This window comes from Meles meles, chromosome 8 (assembly GCF_922984935.1).
Source record: "Meles meles chromosome 8, mMelMel3.1 paternal haplotype, whole genome shotgun sequence".
Lineage (NCBI taxonomy): Eukaryota > Metazoa > Chordata > Mammalia > Carnivora > Mustelidae > Meles > Meles meles.
Genome location: NC_060073.1, coordinates 98,799,634 through 98,812,727, shown reverse-complemented (window position 1 = coordinate 98,812,727; position 13,094 = coordinate 98,799,634). Strand labels below are relative to the sequence as shown.

The following is a 13,094-nucleotide window of genomic DNA, read 5'->3' as shown; positions in this document are numbered from 1 at the left end:
CCAGTGGGTGTATCCATTTACAAGGGCTCTGTGCTGGTGTGACTGGGAGTCTTGACTTCTTATGGGGTGTGTGGCTGTGATCATGACTGGGACCTAGAATTTGTACCTTTGTGGGTCTGTGACCATGTTTCTGGGAGAGAGAGAGAGAGAGAGAGAGAGAGAGTGTGTGTGTGTGTGTGTGTGTTGTCACCCTTTGTGACCATGTACAGTTCAATGTGTGTTTCTTTAAAAAAATTATTTCTCATTTCCTGCATAAATTACTCCACGTAAAAGGCCATCCGGAGCTCAGTTCCTAGCATCCTTTTTCAATAAAGCAATATTATCACAGCCTAGTCCCAAAACTAGTCCCAGGAGAGGCTTTTCCTAGATTCTTTGTCAAACAAAATGTCAGCGACTCACCAGATGATGAGAAGAAGAATCCTTCTTGTTTATTTCCCGAGTGAGGCAGACCTGAAGCAGCTCAGCCTCTTTGCACCCTTTCCCTGGCTGGGTGGACCGTGGCAGGCAAGCAGGTGTAGCAGAGGGGGTCACCGTGAAACTCCCTGGGCTCTGCTCTTTCACTGCACTCTTTACCCAGCTTTGTGACTTTGGGCAAGTCACAAAGTCACTTTTCTAAGCTCAGTTCCCCCTTTTAAAAACAGGGCTCGTAATACCTACTTTATAGGGCCATTGCAAGAATTAAATAACAAACTGGATACCATAGCTCTTTGTAAAGAATATTTGCATGTTGTGTGTACATATCCTCGCTGAATATAGACATTTATTAATTCCTTCATTCAACAAATATTTATTGAGCACCCAATATGTCCAAAATACATACTGGGCTCTGGAGAGATATACAGGCTTGAGACACAGTTTAGGATGATATAATCTAGTGGGGTAGACGGAGTGGCAAACAGACGACCACAACCTGGTGGGATAAGTGCTGAAAGAATAGCACAGAGAAGGTTCTAATCTTCTAGAACCATCCTTGCAGCGGCCATGCAGAGGATAGACTGGGCCACAGAGAGAAATCCAGTAGGAGGCTATTGCTCAGCTAAGGTGTGGCGGAGTAACTAGAGAGGAGGAAAATGTGGTCCACTTCAGGTCGGGGCAAAAATAAATGGTTAGCTTGTGCCAAGGTACACTTACTTTCTACTTCTGGAGAGAGCTTCTGGGGCTGAGAAGGCTGTCTCAGGACGAGGGTCATTCAACAGGCTTGCTGGACAAGGGAGCAAGGGCTCACTGGCTGGAGGGTCAGAACCCTGGGGAAAGGAATGGCAGGGGAGTTGTCAGAGAAGGGGCTGAGTCCAGCCGAGCAGAAAGGGAGGATGGAGACATGCAGGGCTTTGCAGAGATTTTCAGAGTGCTTCCAGTGGGTCCGAAGTTTTCTCCAAGAAAGGGAACCCTGCTGGAAAAGTTAAGTAACTTCTCTAAAGTCAGGGCTGGTCTTAACTGCATTGAAAGGGACTTTTGCTCTCCATGATGGAGTCCCAATCACCGGGCTCTAATCTGTGTCTGGTCAGATTCTGCTCTGTCTCTTGACTGCCTTTGGCATTTCTGTTCATCCATTTGTTACCTCATTTAATAAATATACATTGAGCCTGATGGCGGGCCAGAGCTGGAAGCACAAATGTGAGGAGCACCTTACTCAGGGAGCTCGAAGTTTAATGGGAGGAACACCTATTGGAACACATAGCGATCATTTAGTGAGATATAACCTGGAGTTCATGGCTGAGAACCTCGGACTTTATTGTCTAAGACATATGCTCCCAGCTATTAGGGGAGCAGAAAGAAGGGAATGATTTACCTTGCGTGCAAAAGGGTGCATAGAGAGAAAATGTTACAGAGCTGAATCGTGACGGATGAGTAACATTTGGCCAAACAAGATCTGAGCAAACTGTCATTACCATCATTGTCATTAATGACGATAGTCACCATTTTTGAAAAGCTGGTCTAGGTCAGGGCTGAGTACTTGACTATCTGCTAAGCACATCACATGGGTGATATAATACCATAAAATCCTAAATAAGCGATTTGTGAACTAGCTGTTATTGTTTGCATTTTACAGAAATAGGAAAACCAAGATTTATGGATGTCGCACAGCTAGGAAGAGTGAGCTCTAGGATTTGAATCCAAGTTTGTCTGACTTCAAAACTTTTTCCATTCTGCTGGACTATCCCTCCCCATTCATTTATTAATATTGGTGTAGGAGTCCTCTGAAATAATCATAGTTCAGTCAAAAGCTCTTCATTCAGAGACACATTGAAATACAGAGAATTAGAATGCCTTTGGCAATAAGTAATGATAACTAAATAGCAAACTTTCAACTGAACTGATTAAGCATTCATCTGAATTAGTATTTTCCAGTAGTGGTCCCTCCTCATGTGACCGGAATGATACTTTCCATGATCTACAAGGACACAGTACTAACCTGGGTATGGGTGGCCTTCTAGAAATGGAAGGCACAGATCTTGTCCTCAAAGATGTATGATGCCATTGAGGAGATGCAGATTAACACAGAAAGCAGAAGATCACAAAATAGAGTAAGCCTGAGGGCCAGTCACAGGATGGGGTGCAAGAGCTTGACCTCATTCAGGTGCAGAAGGTCAGAGAAAGACAAGACTTGAGACTTCTTTGAGGAAAAGGGACCCAAGTGCAGGACCTTAATGGAGCTGGAGAGCAGAGAGGAAAGGAGAGCACAAGGCCCTTCTGGAGGGCACAGGGCTCAGACATGGTATGCGCTAGGTCATGAGACAATGGCAGCCTAGCCTGACTGGAGAAATGGTTGGGTTGGAAGATCAACCCAACCATTGGGTTGGGGATTCGATAAGAGAGGTAGGTTTGGTCTGATTATGGGGGCCAAATGGAAGCTAAGAAATTCTAATATTATCTTCTTAGGCCCTGGCAAGACATTATAGATTTTTGAGCAGGAGAGAACCAGTATAAACAAGTCTTTAAATCATCTTAGCTTCCAAGGAGGCCCTCTCTTCCTAAAGGATGGGAATCCAGTCTCTCTGAGACCAGCCTTGTCACTCTGCAGATCCGTGAGGCTTTCGCGGGGACGGGTGGCTTCAACAGCTAGAGCAGTTGTGCTCGCTTCGGCAGCACATATACAACAGCTAGAGCAGTCAGAGAATGAGATCCCACTGTCAGGCCCAGGCTTCTGTGTACGATGATGAAGACTGAGGGTGAAGGTGGTGACGGTGATGATGGAGCAGAATTCAGAGGGTGAAGGGTTGGACCCACCTAGCAACCATGGCCAGGCTGGAGCGAGCTGCCATGCTTCCTTGACTTGCTCACCCCACAAGGCAGTGAGAGTGGCCTTGGACACTCACAGATGTCTGCCCTGGGAGAGGTGCCTGAGGGTCCTTCCATCACCACACTCGGGCCAGAACAGGCCCTGGGGTGGGCTCCAGGGTGGGAACAGGCTCTTTCAAGGCTCTTAGGCCAAAGGAGACAGTGACTCTGATATTTTTTGCATTTTTTGTCTTTTTAGATAAAGGATGGGGCAGCTTTTTCAGAGTGGGCAGAAAATGGGCCTCTGGCCAGAGATTTCAGAGGCCCAGGGCTCACCCTTGTGCTGGTCACCTGCAAAAGGTATGCGCTGGCAAAACAGGCAAAGGTGTTCTCTGGGGAAGCCTGCCTGTCCTTGTCAGAGGGTGGCCTGGTTTAAAGCTTGGAAAGGCAGGGAAGGGCCTGACGAGAGCCAGAGAACCAGGGATGGAGGCTGCTGGATCTCCCGGAGATCTTGTAGGGACAGATGGGACTTCATCTTCAAGATGACACTCCTGCCTCCGCCTTTGTCCCTGCAACATCTGGGCCATCAGGTCACGTAGGGTCCCCGCCTTCCCATCCATCCATCTCTGTCTGTTTCTGTCTGCCCAGGCTGCCTGTTAAGTAAGCCTAAGTCCCGCGCCCAGGGCAGTAGTGTTGCAGGCCGCACAGTAGCCTCCAGAGGAGAGGGATTTCTCAGGACCCCAAGAGGGAGGGTGGTGTGTTTCTCTGGCCAAGATGGAAAAAGGCACACTCCGGCCCCTCCCTCAGGCAAGGGAGGCATGAGTGTGGAGGGACAGCATGCCCGGCTAGGACGGGTGGCCAGTCTCCTCCCCACGCCCCCAGCTCCAGACTATCTCTCCTCCTCAGCACTCTCCGTCATGTGCGTTGCCCTCCTTATGCTCAGAGCAGTCGCTGGCAGTGACAGAACGGAGATTACAAGCTGAATTTCTGCCTGGAAGCTTTCTCCAGGCGGTTGGGAAGCAGGTAGTTGTCAGTTTCGGGAAAGGAGAAATCCGTGTATGTTGCAACCCTGAAGCGGTGCCTGGCGTGGGGGCATGCGGGTGTCGCCTCAGACCATCCCTCCTCCCTAAGATGGGTCCTGACTAGTGCCTGCATGGGGGCAGGCCAGCTTCTCTTCTGTAATATCACGTGGGTCCTGTCTGAGGGGCTCTGGAGCCTTAATGCCACGTTCAGGGTGGCGTCTGGGGGCAGAGGTAAAGCTTGAGCAGAAAGACAAGACAGAAAATCACGTGGCTGGCACCAGGACATGGAGAAGGAGCTCCGACTGAGCCTGGGTGGCTCAGTCAGTTAAGCGTCTGCCTTCGGCTTGGGTCATGATCTCAGGGTCCTGGGATGGAGTCCCACGTCAGGCTCTCTGCTCAGCGGAGAGCCTGCTTCTCCCTCTGCCTGCCACTCCCCCTGCTTGTGCTCTTCTTGTTCTCTCTCTCTCTGACAAACAAATAAATAAAACCTTTAAAAAAAAAAAAAAAGGAAAAAGAAAGGACACAATTAGAGGCTGAAGGAGCCAGCAGGCAAGGCTTGCACCCTTCCTCGCCCTGACCCAGACCCTCTCTCTCCCCACGCCTGCCACTGTGGACTTTGGCGGAGGAGGGGGTGGTGTGGCCGAGAGCCAGAAGCAGCAGCCGCCACACATTGGAGGGTACAATTGTTTCCTTATTATCTAGACTGTGAGCACCTCCAAGACAGGGAGAATGTGTGTGCGTGTGCGTGTGCGCGTAATCTTTTATGCCCAAACCTCAGTACTCAGTAGGTTCATAATACATGGAGGCTCAATTGAAGCAATGTTCCCCTGCCCAGAGGGGTGGCAGAGGGCAGGAAGGAAGCGTAAAAAGCTCCCAAGAACAGAGCTTTCATCTGCCAAGTTGGCCCCAGACACCTGGGAAATGAGGCAGGAAAGGCTGACACCCGCAGAGCTCCCAAGAAAGGCCCACCTGACAACTCAGGGCACATCCTCCTGTTTTCTTCTGGCAGCAACGTTTACTCAGCACTTAGTACCACAAGCACTCCCTTTGGATGGGTAAGAAATACAAGAGCAAAGACAAGGAGGGAGGCTGGAATCACAAACTGTCAATGTCTGGAATGGAAGACATGCCACTTGCTGGCTGTTTTTTTGAGGCAAGCCCAGGACCCGACCTTCCTAAGCCTCATTATCCACATCTGTAAAATGGGAACAACCACCTGGAAAGAAAAAGGAATCTCCTGTACATTGCAGATAGGATGTAAATTGGTGTGACCTTCCTGTAAGTAATTTGTAAAAAAAAATTGTTTTTAATTTTTTTTTAAAGATTTTATTTATTTATTTGACAGAGATCACAAGTAGGCAGAGAGGCAGGCAGAGAGAGAGAGGGGGGAAGCAGGCTCACTGCCAAGCAGAGAGCCCAATGTGGGGCTCGATCCCAGGACCCTGGGATCACGACCTGAGCCGAAGGCAGAGGCTTTAACCCACTGAGCCACCCAGGTGCCCCATTTTGTAAAAAATTTTTAAATGTGAACATACCTTTGGATTTGGCAGTTCCACGTCTAGAAGCTTATTCTAAGACAATGATCAAGTTCTGGGGCACAATTCAGCTATAAGTTTGGATGTTACTTATGATAGCAAAAACTGGAAATAATCTAGAAACAACTGATAGAAATCTGGCTGAATAAGTATAGTACATCCATAAATGGAATGCCATTTAGCCACTAAGATTATAATGCCTATTTTCCTTATATGCAAAGGTGTTTGTATGTTACAAATATAAAAAACTGACTACAGAACAGCCTATATAATATGATACTGTTTCTAAGGAAGAAGAGTTTTGTTCTGCATATTAACTGTGGTTATCTTTGTATTGTGGGATTACAACTAACTTATAGTTTCTCCCTCTTATTTATCTGTTTTGTCCTAATCCACATATATTGTTTTGTAGTGGTAATGGAAATGAAGTTGTATTAAAATAATGACCTTTAGAGGTTGCTTTAAGAGTTAAAGGAGACACTACATGTGCAAGTTTTTGGTAAACTGAGAAATTACAGGGATAAGACAGTCTCTGCCCATGAAGAGCTTACAGTTTGGAAAGAGATGAAAAATACATAAGATAACTATAGCATGGAACAGAATGCGGCAAAAGCTTCCAGCGAATGATAAACAGCGTGTTACTTGGAAACACAGAGGAGGTAAAATTACTTGTGGTTCTAGAGGAAAGAACCAGAATGTTTCAGTTGAATAGTGAAGAATCGCTGAGGTCCTGTCGCATAGAAATACAGAACTGGGGCCACAGGAGAAGTGGGAAGCTGTGGGACGGGTTTGGAGAATGGAAAATGCTAGTGTTTGGGTGGAGGGTTGAGAGACTGTGTGGGTAATGGAGAGGAGTCGGGCAGGGCGGTTTGGGGCCAGACTTCAGGCACTCTGAAGGCTGCACTTGGTAAAGTGCCATCAGTGAACCTCTCTGGTGTCTTCTGTGAGCAGGGAGTCCCTGGAAGTTCTGGGGCAGGAGCTGACATGGCAGCAAACCCCTGAGGGGTAGTGAGGTCCTGCCTTGTATGGGGCTCGGGATTGGTGCAGAATGAGGGCGTCTGCCTGGGAAGCTCAGTCTGGAGGCAGCTGACAAGCCAGAGAGGTGAACTGTGGGGTGACGAGGGGCCTGGCAGGCATCGCCAGGGACAGGGCCCATGCTTGGTTGTGTCACTGGGCATGGAAAGGAAGGAAAACCATCTTCTTGCCCTGATGGGAAAGGGATGGGAAGTGGTGGCAGAGTGAAATGTACAGGACACTTCTCCTGGGTTTGCTGCCCCGGGGGTGGGGGATAGACCACTGGGAGCCATTCACAGAATTCACCCACAGCCCCAGGGAGAAGAAACAGGCTGGGGGTGTGGGGAGTGAGACAAGAGTAATCTGGTGCTCAGGACATACTCTTCCTCGGTTGGTCCTGATGCCTTGGACCTCTCTGTGTGGTTGCCCCAGGACTGGCCCTGGCCAGGGGATGGGGCCGGGGCGGGCGGGGGAGGGGGGCACCTGCCCCTCTTGTGGCTCTGAATGTGTCTCTATTCCTCAGCTCCTCTTGGGAGGAGTCTGGGGTGTGAGCAGAGGGTTGGTGTTAACCCAGGAAGCTTTTGTTAATGGAAATTCATTGACCAACCTCCCGATCTTGGAAGATTCTCTCAGCTCATCCCATCCTCCTAGCATACCCCAGCTCACTCTTTCCTGAAGGCAAGAATTCATACCCCGTCAGGACCGGATGCTGTGTCTCTGCCACCCCCAGCCCCAAGGTGCCTGTGTTGGTGAGCACACAGGCACGTGCGCGTGCGCACACAGTTTCCCCACTGCAGTTCCAAGCCCAGGCCACTGTTTAGCTCCTCCTGTTGTCATGTCACTGGTTAATTACATTCTTTACTGAGGTGCAAATGTGTTTTTACAAGGAGACTAAGATGGTGTTAACTAGGAAGGAACTGTGAATGTTAAAGATGCATTTACCTCTAGTTGCAAGGCTGGGGCTCTTGGCTGGAAGCGCTCCCCTAAGCTGCCCTGCAAATGCACCCCAGGCATCAAGCACCCTCCTCCCTTCTCCCTCCCGTGACCCTGCCATCTAACGGTAGCCTCCTTGGGGTTAAATTAGCAATTCAATCCATGAGGAGAAAACCAATGTGTGTGTCTGGGAAGTGTCAGGCCAGGCCTTAGAACAGTGCAGACCACCGACCTTGGTTTCTGGACATCTTGGTTCATTTCAAATACTGAGAACAAAAATAATTCACTTCGATCTAAAAATAAATCAGTAAGTAGTCCAGCCAGAGCCGACTTGAAGCCAAGGCTGTCCTTCACTGCCCATCTCTGCTTGGGGTCCATTGCCCTCCTGATTCTTCCTCCCTGCTGCCCACAGGTCCCCTTCCCCCCATCCATTAACATCTCCCCAGAACCCCAGCCAAAGCCTGCCGCTGGAAAAGGGCCCGACACTCAGCCACCCATCTGAACATGACGGCTACTCTTCCTTTGAGTTTCCTACAGTTTCAAACAAGTAGGTAGCTCCGCACTAACTGGGGCCCAGAATCCCTCAGAGCCTTGCCCGCACTCTCGGGGAGAGAGGGCCACGTGTACAGCTGATATCAGTAAACCAGGCGGGTGACCACAGCGTGCTGCAACTGTGTGTGACAAGGATGTGGGCTCTCGAATGACTCGGTGGGCCTGAGCAGCCCCACTGAGGAGAGAAACTGGCATCGTAAACATGTCAAGGGGTTCTGTGGAGGAGCTGGCACACATCCCTCAGAGCCAGAGCAGGTGCCCCTTGGTTTCTGAGCACCCGGGGCCTCTAATCCCTTCTGAAAGCTGCTCTGCCCTTTTTTACAGGTGCTTCGGCGCTAGCTGACAGGAAGAGTTTCTGGCCCAGCTGGGAGTGAGAAGAGGGAGTGAGTCTCCTGAGGGCCATCCTCGGTCGCCAGGATCACCCAAACAGTAAGAAATGCTTCTCCATCCTTAAATACATAGGTAAACCCTGCAGGCAGATGATCTTTTCTTCTGGAAACTTCGAGAAGCTGCCCATCACATTAGCTGGCTCGTAGCTTATACAAGCTGGGAACCCACAATACTGTATTGTTTTTTACGTCTTTCCTCTTCAGCTCCTTGAGGACAGGGCCAGAGCTGTGTCTCATCCCTGCGCCCCTCTCTTTTCTTCTCCGTAGTCTGGGAACAATGAAGCGTTGTGGGCGCAGATGGTTGGGCTGCTGCTTCCATCCACCGTGACCATAACTGTCTTCGTATAACCTTCTGGAGCAAGCGTTATCACCTACGAATCGCCTGGGGGTCTTTGTTAAGAGGCACTACCTGGGCCTTGCTCCAGAGAGTCTGCTCTTCTAAGCCGCGGTTAAGACCAGGAATCTGCACCCCAAGTGTTTTTGATGAACACGGAGGAAACTGCATCCCAGGTGTTTCTGAGGAACTCTGAGAAAGAGTTCTTTAGAACCTATAAGGCATTTTGAATGGAGACTCTCATTTAATCCTCTTATCAGATAGGGTTTTTTAAATCCCCTTAAGTAACTTCATGATCTCAAAGACGTTAAGTACCAGTATAGGCAGGGATTTAGAAATCCAGTTATCCAAAACAACCCTTCTTTCTTGCCAGTACTCATGGTAAGGACTGGATCTGTTGTGGTGAGGCTGGGCCCCGACTCCAAAGGACGCTGCCCAGGACTTCGTGTAAATTTCCCTGCTGTCTCAGGGCTACCGTGACCTTACGGGTCATCAGCTTTCATTTTGGGGGCAGTCATTTCATTTTGAGGGCACTCATATGATAAATGAGATGATGTAGGAAACCTGCCAAAAGCTGGTTTCCCCGGAGAGAGGGAGAGGGAGACAGTACTGGAACAGAAAGGTGAATGTTCCTGGGGCCAGCTCCCCAAGTTAGCCAGGCCACAGGTATTCCGGGGGGAACATGGGCGGAACTGGCCCCCAGTGCTCGTCCTGGTTCCTGTGCCTTCTGGCCATTTGGGGACCTCTGTGTTTTAGGGGTAGGGAGGTGTGGGGAGCATGCTGAAGCCTGCTATGTCTCCTAGAGGTAAAAGCCAGAGAAAAAGAGAAAAAGGCGTATGTAGGGAGGTCAAGTCTTCACCCTAAGTGTGGGTTCGGCAATGCCCATTTCTGGGACAGAGATCGCTACAGACGATAGTGGTGGTGAGGCCTTCAAGAAGATGGGAAGATGATAAAAATAAATAAATAGAGAGAGAGAAAAGAAAGAGGGTCAGAAACTCCCGGTGAACCCACGTGGACAGGTGTCGCTGCCAAGTCCAGTGGCTTTTCCTGGGCCTGACCATTGTACTGAGAGCCCAATTACTCTCCAAGCCAAGACTGCAGGAGCTCGAGTCCGAACAGGCCAGACCAGCCTGGGAGAATGGAGGTGGCTCTGGCCTCCTCCATTGTGCTAGACTGAAGGGAAGGCTGCCGAGGGTCGCATCTTTCCATAGGATGAAAAGTTTCCATGGATGACTTAGAGCAACATCATAGAGCCCTCTGACATCCCTCTCCCTCTCCTTCCCCATGCCTCCCCCATCGCCCCACCCCTCCACTGCCTCCGGACTATCTCGCTGAGTGCCAGTCTGGTCTGTTCTGGGGACTAAACGCAGTGGACACCATTGCTGGGATTGGTGCAGTCGGCAAGGACAATTTTTGCAGCTAATGCTGGAAGGGTGGTAATCAGAGGAGCCGCCAGCTGTCTCACTTAAATTCTTAGCTCTCTCGCTCTTTTTTTAAAATCGTTTTGCTTACATAATCCACCCCCTTTTTATTTTCTAATTCTCTCCTTGCAAAGCTGGCACCAGAGGGGAAGGGCTGGGGCGGAGGGGGTAGCAATTACACATCAGTTTGGGGAGCATTTACATTTTGCAATTACAATTTAAAAATAAGCCTCGTTAATGAGCTCCACGTGTCAACGACAAACCCTAACTGACATACTCTCCTGGGCTTGCCTGCCTCCCCCTGAAGTCAGAGGCTCGGTGGAGGCGGAGGTACCTAGGGAGACACAGGGCGAGGCAGGGGCAGCATCGGAGGGCCCACAAGAGCCGTCAGTGTGCCCTTGAGGTTGGTGGAGGACAGGTGTGGGGCTGAGCACCTCGAAACCTAGAATTCGGCACTCCGGCTTCCATCTCTTCCCTGCACTCACGCTACATCTCAGCCCATCTCCTTCCGAGAGCTGACACAGCAGGACCTTGTGTCCTCAGCTGTGAGAAAGGGAGCTCCACGGCTGGTCCCCTCCGAGGTGGGAATTTTCCGAGCCCTGTAGAGCAAACATAACACCTGGTCCCCAGGAGCCAGCCGGCCAGTGTGCCTGGATACTCCTGGACTGGGTAGAGGGACTGATCACACAGGCAGGGAAGGGAACACGGGAAGGGACCAGGATTAGTTGCATCGCAGTCGGGGAAGGACACGTCTCCTCTTATAGTTGGCTGTCCTATATTTCAGGAAGCCCTCTGATCTCTTGGGCTGGGACTTTGGAGCCAGACACATCCAGATTCAAATTCTAGCTCTGCTCTTCCTTGGCTGTAAGGTTTGGGGCAAGTTCAGTAACTTGGGTTTTCTAACTAGCACTGTCTTTACACAATTGGGATAATCGTAGTTACCTTAGAAGTCTTCTTTGAGGATTAAATGAGATGATATAGGAGAAGGCATCTCATCCAGCAGCTGGCACAAGAAACGTCCCTTAAAGTTCAGCTCTTCACCAGGCCCCTCCCCAGGAGCCCCAACATGCTTCCTCCTGCCCCCATTTCCAGCCACCAGGGACACTAAGGAAGGGCAGTCTGGTCTGATTTTGCCGCGTCTCCCCTCCAAGTCAAGCCATCTGCACTCTGAGCAACTCCTGAAGGGGATGCCCCCACCCCCTTCCACTCACACCCTGGCCAGCTCCCTATTGAATTCTCTGCAGAGCCTTGGCCTCAGGCCTCCGTTCCCGCCTTCCACTTCTCAGGGGCTGGCTCCCCACTCTGGCTTTCAACAGCCCAGTCCCCTTTTCTGGACGGGACTTCAACCAAATGACCTTTTTTCAGGCCCCACCTGTGTGCCTTTATCTGTGAAATGAGGGAGGTGGGCCAGGCGCTCTCTGAGTCTTGACCTCTGTAAGGCTCCAATGCTCCTTCCCCAGAAGCTTCCATGGGAAAGTCTTTCATCTCCTGAGCAGCCTCATCCAGGCCAGGCTTGGGGCTGACCACGTATCATCAAAAACTGACATATGGTACTTGAAACAGATAAAAAATAGCTCTTCCCTGTGGCAAAACCAGAGACGTATCTTACACAAATCCGAGACAAGGAGGACTTCCAAAAGCAGGCCCCTTGACATAGGGTGGAGAACACAGAAAGGAAGGTATCTTACTAGTTCAGGTGCTTAGGCAAACCATTGTTACATAGCATGTTTTACATACCGTTCTAAAAACTTACTTTTGTAACCTAGGCTCTGTAATGGACAGCTTTCCAGGTCAAAACAGGTTGACTCCATTGTTTTCAACCACCGCCTAGTATTCTCCTCTGCGGACGTTTCATTATTTATTTTAGGGTTTTTTTTTAAATTAGAAGTAAAGGGTACACGAGGGAAAAACAGTGTAAGAGATATAAAATAGAATAAATAAAAAGGGTCCCTTCTTTCCCTACCTCTACCCACAAGGTCCAAATGACCCAAAGTCAACTGCAATTAACAGTCTCTGATTTTAGTTATTTGGTGGCTGGTGTTTCCTGTGTTGTGTTATGTAATATACTTAAATCCCTCTTTCTTAATGTGTGTATTTATCTAGTCACTCCTTGCTATGCAAGCTGGGGAAATTAGCATGTATTCTCCCCTTCCAAGTTGGCTTAGTTTGATCATTTTTATTAAACCATATTTGCTACTATGTTTGATGTATAGTATTATATAGAATATAGTGTGTCTATATATTACATGTATATATTGTATAGCACATAGTGATTTATATCATGAACTCTGTGTTATATGTAGTCCAGATAATAATAGCTTTACAGAGTTATAAGATGTACGGTCTCACTATAGCTCCCTCTAGATTCCTAGTACAGGTAGCTTGTAGGAGAGAAATGGTATCTGACCACAGAACTAAACAGTGTGATTTGACCAGGGGAAAGGAAATGGAACTGTCTGTCATGACAACTTGGCCGCTGCAGGAGAATCTTCTGAGCACCCCCGCCATGTACGACCTGTTCCCCACCCTACCCCCCCCCATCCCCTCCAGCTTGCTCCCTCCCACTGGCTCACGCTGGACCGCCACCATGTCTTGCGTGGACACTATTCTCTTCGTCTAATTCCTCTGTTTTACTGAAATACCACCCCTAACTATTTCAATAGGGATGAGTGGGA

The 13,094-nt window shown here is 49.4% G+C and overlaps 1 protein-coding gene across 7 annotated transcripts in view; it reads left to right on the top strand.

The window, feature by feature from the left end:
* Window positions 1–13,094, top strand: part of PKNOX2 (PBX/knotted 1 homeobox 2) — a 307,718-nt gene that overhangs the window by 205,198 nt on the left and 89,426 nt on the right. For 6 of the 7 annotated variants that reach the window (XM_046016851.1, XM_046016855.1, XM_046016857.1 and 3 more), the window contains one exon: window positions 8,600–8,704. The gene's annotated coding sequence lies outside the window, so the exon portion shown is untranslated. Of the gene's footprint in view, window positions 1–7,701; window positions 7,716–8,599; window positions 8,705–13,094 lie in introns of those variants that run through there. The other variant, XM_046016856.1, reaches the window with a different exon arrangement.